This window comes from Echeneis naucrates, chromosome 3 (genome assembly GCF_900963305.1).
Source record: "Echeneis naucrates chromosome 3, fEcheNa1.1, whole genome shotgun sequence".
NCBI classification, from domain to species: domain Eukaryota; kingdom Metazoa; phylum Chordata; class Actinopteri; order Carangiformes; family Echeneidae; genus Echeneis; species Echeneis naucrates.
In genome coordinates, this window is record NC_042513.1 from 6,492,480 (window position 1) to 6,499,103 (window position 6,624).

The window sequence follows — 6,624 nt, forward strand, 5'->3', positions numbered from 1 at the left end:
TTTCCCTTGGACTGCTCAGGGTCAAGACAATGATTAGTATGCTCGTATAGCACAGGCGTAGGCATCCTTTGATTCTGAGCCATCAGCTGCAAAAGCTACGCACACCAATATTAGAATAGTGTGGTTCACTTTTATGACATAGTAAAGCTTTAAAAGACTAGCTATGAGAAAAAAGAAATGACTCTATTACTCTATTTACTAATCCTCCTTTGCATTGTGATAAGTGTTAGTTTGTGAGGTTGCCTATCGCCTAGTATTTATACCTGTTGCCTCAATCCTGAAGACTTCCTGCAGTTTTTAGGAGGCATGTGGAACAATTATCTAGCACAGCTCCTGATTTCTGGGCACATTTCTAAGCAGTATATAAAGATTTACTAATTGGGGTTGTCACACACTATTGTATATTTATGAAACAATGTAAGTGTGTATTCATTTAGATGTTAACAAGTAATTCTCTCTGTGTGTACTGCTGATCCCCAGAATAGTTGTCATCTGCACAAATTACTTTCCAGGATTTATAAGTCATTTGTATGCAAAGGTAAATTTGATTTGACACATTCAACAAACTGGCCTGCTTGTCATTATGTTCATGCACACACAAATATACACCTATGAGTATTCTTATGATGCATGTAATGATATGATGACATATTCCACTTCAGCGGGCTGCTGAAACAAACTTTTCTATGAAGTAAAATTTGTCCTTTTTTGGGGAAGTTTAAATAGCAGTGGGTATTTCCACAATAGCCTTGGCATTTTCCATCCATTCAAGCAACAACTACTTCTGAGGGTCCCTGCTGCTTCCCAAACCCAAACCATTTAAAAGTTCATCCTTATGAATAAATGATTTGGCCAAAGGAAATGACCACCAGTGGAAATAGATAAATTATAGCTATAAATAAGCTAATCTAATGAATAGTCCACATGGTTGAATTATGAGGATAATGTAATTCATTGGGAAAAAAATGATTGATAGAGAGCTAGAATAGTTATCTAAAATAGATGTTTAAGAATTAAGATATCACATAAAAGACATTGAAAAATTGTTGAAATGAAAAGTGTTTGTGTGGCAGCTCCTGCTGCTCAAAATGAAATATTAAGAATTCAAAATGGCATGAAAAATAAGAATTTCGTGTTTAAAATCTTGTAACAATAGCCAGTTGTATAGTGTTTCTCAACACCCACTGGAACTATTATGGAGTATTATGAAAGGGCATCACACTGATCACACAAAACCAGGTTGAGCTCTATTGTTCAGGCCTCATCTATTTTACCAATTATCTGGTGTTCATGATTTTTTTTCTTTACTCTTACTCTCCAGCTTTAAATTCCAGCAGAGTGATACCATTGTGCTTGAGGTAATAATATCTAGAGGCCTGGCACTGCCTATGCAGCCTGTGGCTCAGTCAGAATATATCCTTACCTTGACTGCACAGCAGCAGCTAGAGGCTCATATCACTTCTTGTTGCTTGAGCAGGTGTTTTAATGCTATAGGAAAGTTGGCACCCACCCAGAGATCTAGAAAGAAAAGGAAACAGGGAGAGAGGAAAGTGAGAGATTCTATAATCTACTGGGTCAGAGGAACGTCTAACTATAATCATCTGTGATGGTATAATCATAGCTCAGTCAAACTCCACTCTACACTCCACTGTCTCTCCCTCTCTCTCACGCTCTCTGTCTGTCTGTCTGTCTGTCTCACTGTCTCTTTTTGATATGAGTGAAACTGTCAATCTGACTTTAGAGCGCCAACTTCGTCAACTTCGTCCGAGGAGTCTTTATCATTCCAAGAGTTTCTTTTTTCAGGCTAATCTATGAGCGCTTTTCCCCATTTTAATCTGCGTCTGTGTATGAAGAGTGTCCCATTGGGGCTGCCATACACTAGAAGATTAATGAACCCAATTTGCAAAAGTGACCTTTTGGCTGCTAAAGCACTGCTGCCGCTAAGCTTCTTAATGCCAGCCTTTAAAAAAAAAATGTTATAGAGAACAACTCTTCAGATAAGAGCAGAGAAAATAACCATACCAGATGTTAGAGGAGTCTGGACTCAAGTCAAGTCAATGCAGCCACCACACTCGCTCTCAGAGGACATGTTTCACCGAGGAAATGTAGACTGATCACAGTTTTAAACAATCGCATGAGAAAATAGGCTGATAATGACAAACCCTCTTAGCTCTCCGTGACTTAATGACAGCAAACAGGACTTTACATAAGGAAGACATCCTCACAAATGCAGGATGGAGATTCATAACATGATAAAGATTTTGTTAATCTGCCTCCTCTTTCAAATGACAGGCATTCACAGCTTTTTCCAAATATAATGACCCGCAGTGTGAGGAAAGGAAATATTTAATGACCGCTCACTTCAGCATTCCTGATGAATAGTTAAGCTCCATCATTAGCTCATATAGAATGAATGTTTGCTGAATTTCTTTACCAAAACATTTCCCCTGCTAGGATGCATTCCCATGACCTGGAAATGGATAAGCGGTAGAAGATGAGTGAATGAATGTTTAGATCTACTGTGAAACGCAGAATAATGAAAACAAGTCAATGGTGACAATATAGTTAAATGAGACAGCCTTCTCTTTAACTGTTAACTATTCCGATGCAGACATAGATGCCAACACACTTGAATTGCTTGCTTTTTAGGAAGGTACATTTTCACTTCAACTTTTTCAAGAACCAAACAAGGAAACCTTTTACTGTGAGTGGCAGCAGGGAGTTTGGCAATAGTTGCTAATTCAGTCACAATTAAGCCAGAATGGCAATGTATGGCTTCGATCAATTCTTCACTAAAAGTAGAACTCTATTTCTAGTGTTGCATTGTACCTGCAGTCTTGAAAATTAATTTGCATACCACATCCTGACCTGAGTTAGGCCATTAGAAGTAAAAAATTACTGGCACAAGGCTCAGACAAGTTGACAAAATGAAGGAATGGACTGGATGGCAGACAAACTGAGCTGCCATCAGCTCAAGACTACAGGAGTATTTATATGTTCCACTTCCTGCTCATCAATTTGAAACCTCTTTAATCTTCATGTCATGAAAAAGAAAAATGTTTGGAAATGTCATCCACTCCATGTTCAGAATCGAAACTACATTCACGGCTTCCACTTCTCAAAGGTACATTTAACCTAAGAACATATCAATATTTCCTCTCTCAGACACATTTGGTACAAAAAAAGTGATGGTATTCTAGGTTGGTTTAAAGGTGTGTAACTAGCAGACTCAAGCTGTTCTTTCTTCCCCACAGTTGTGCAAGCCATTGATCTCACTGCGAGGACATATCACCCAGGCTTTTAGAGGTATCGGAAGTGCACTAAAAAATGATTTAGCTTGAAAGCACAGCTCTAATTCTTGAATAATTTCTAATATCCTGCAGTCATATGTATCCCGTTAAGATGAATTTGATGCATTTAAAGGCACTGAATAAACCAAGCAGCGAGGTGGCTTGCCATGCTCCAAATTATGGCAGGGAGATTGTTTAGCAGCTCCTTTCTCTCATGGCAAATCGGGAAACTTAACAGAGACAGTGGATGGTTTTGTCATTGACTCTGACATTGGCAGAGAGATTGATTGTAGTGTCATTCATTTGACACAAATGTGTGTTTTAAAGCAAATGGGCGAAACATCAGGTCTGTCAGGAATATAGATGACACGGCTTCTGCAGAGGCAGTCAGAGACCAGATATATAACAGGTTGCATGAGAGATATTTTTTTCCTCTCACTGGGATCCAGTTATTTTTGACTTCTTGAAGTTTCTTCCACACACACACACACACACACACACACACACACATGCTACATGCATGGTTATCTACGTGTGTGTGTTTGTGTCTCCTCCAGTGCATGTGTGTAAATAACCAAATCTTGTCCTTGAGGAATCGCACTGTGGCAGTACAATAATATGTCATTATGCACTTCAGTCTACCGGTTGCATCATGTCATTGTCAGATGATCCCTGTGTGCTCCTCTGTTTCTCTGCCTCTTACTGTGTCCTTCTTTAATAAAGATGTTAACATTTTCACATTTCGTCAAGCAAACTAGAATGTAGTTAACACGGATAATAGTAGAAATATGTTAAGGAGCAAAAGAGGATGTATTTGCAGAAGTATGTAAACCACTTTCATACCTCTACTACCAATAAAACACTGAATAACTGTTAATTTCTGAATTAATATGATTTTTAATAGGAAATATGAACATATTTTTCAGTGTGCCTGATTTTTTGTACCAATTTAAAGCAGAACTAATTTCCACTGACTTGTTTCAATAGATGTTTTTGCAATTCCATTAACTTTAATGTGATATTCCCATGTTCAAGGGCCATTCGATTGTGTCTCACTTTGGAATACATCAAACAGCACATGTTGAGTATTAGTGCCTTTGAGGATGCTCATTGCAGTGTGTTTGATGGCATTGAGGAAGTAGCATAATGTTTTTCTTTTTTTTTTAACTGGACAAGAGCAGTCTGTTGAGTGTGGTCACTTGGTGAGGACATTACTTACCCCCCTCCTCATTCACACAGCGTGCTCAGAGGAGCCGAAGCCATCACCTAGCAACCCAGGAAAAAAAGTTTAGAGAAATTCCTGCATGTGGTCAAGCTCACTAAAAGCAAAAAACGATTCAAATAGTTTAATCGGCGCAACTGAATCCACACTTTTTGGGCGCCGCTGTCAGATAAAGTTTGATTCAAGAATAGTACACTGTACATCTAGACAGGTGTCCTTTTCTCCCTCTCCCACCGTTCTCTATTCAAAAGGAAATATTCGGCTCTCAGAGGTAAACACAGTCTGTACTCTGCGTATTATGTAAGTATTTAGCATCTGTCTCTCAATAAGAAAAGCTCAAAACTAATTAATGCCATCTGAGGGTACCGTTAAAAAATGCTCCTGTCTCCTCACAGTGTGGGACTTGTTTCGCAGTTGGGAGGGGGACAGACAGAAACAAAATTAATTTGAGACAGGCGCCGGCAGTGAAAAAGGGAGGAGCGACAAAGCGACAGAAAGCGAGTGAGAGAGAGAGAAATAGAGAAAGAGTCCAGGGAAGCCATTCAGTTTGGCCCAGGCTGGGTCCCTGGGTTCCTCCTCAGTCCTCTGTTTACACACAGAGAAATTTCGGACAATTTCACAGCTCCCCTTTCAGTAGCCATTGAAAAGGGACAGATTCCTTCCTGGTTACTCACCCTCTATCCAGTGAGAGGGGTTGCTATCATGGGAAAATCCAAACCTTTGGCATCCTCAGAGGGTTACTTCTCCGCGTTGTGCTATAGCCTCAGTGCAAACAGCGGCCCTGCGTAGTGCCTGTGAAATTTGTGTGTGCATGAGGTTCAGGGCGCTTTGCTGGGATTAAATCAAACAGGACCCCTCATTCAGGGGTCTACTCTGCTGTGCTGGGTCTGTTTGCATTCATGTCATTCTTTCAGGAAGGTCCAGTAGGAGCGTCCCTCTCTCTATTTGCTCAGTGCTGGAGAATGTATACGGCATTGTTTCTCATATGTAGCCTGACCCTGCCAAATGCCATGGCTACAAAAACCTCTTTCCCTTAATCAGACAAGAGTGCCCAGAGGGCAAGGTGGCATGCCGCCATCCCTGCCCACATCAACAAAAGTGGTACGAGAGGAAGAATTTAATGAAAACTAAAGATAGATATGAAGGGGTGTGGAGGTAAAGCAGATCCTTGATGGAAAACTAGCCAAGGAAAATAACAACAAGACTTGGTCTGTGCCATATTTCAAGTAGATGGAAGAGACCCAGCTCTCTTTATGGTGCCCTTAAATTTGCTTAAACTAGCTCTGGTCTCTCAAAGAGGAGCTACTCTTCATGCCTCGTCCCAGGCGTCTCATTCCACAGCCACCCTAACACACGCTCTGAGAACAGACTCATATAGAATTATGGCACACTCATCTGGTCTAAGATGAACTATTACAATAACATTAGGACTGAACACAAAGCCAACAACGGAAAGTCCGTGTCTCTCTATACTTCTTCCAAGGTTTTAGTGGCACTTAAATACATGTTTACGTCTGTGAGTGCATGCTATAAAACTCCAGCTGAATACAAACTGAGAATCAGCTGGTAAAGAAAGCAGATTGTACGGAGGTTTATTACTCATTCATGTCAGAATGTGTAAAATTGGTGTGTGAATTGAGGTAACCAACTCTGCTTGGCAGTGGACCCGCATAGTGTTATTGAAAGTGTGCAGGTTATGTATGTGGTTAATGTGAGTAGCCTTAGCATTGAATATATCGATCACTCTCAGTGTCAAACAGAGTAGGTGGGAGCTGGGAGCTGGGAGACAGTGGGAGCGTCCAGCCTTGCTGAAACCCACTAGTGTACATCCTCCCATATTCTGCTTTGTTCATGTGTTTCCCTGCAGGAGTTTGACCCCATCCCCCTGCACTACCGCCATCTCCTTTTTCGCAAGGGATTATCCATATCCCTCGCTCTGCATTTCAATTCTTCCTGCCAGAGAAGAGGGAGCAGAAGCATCAAGCAACAGGCAGAGGCTCCCTCTCCTTGTGTCTACAGATTCGCATATCAAAGTTGACTGCATTATTCATATTCATACTGAGTAAGACAACCACGTTGTTCCTATTTCTAATGACCTCCCTTGTCATTTTT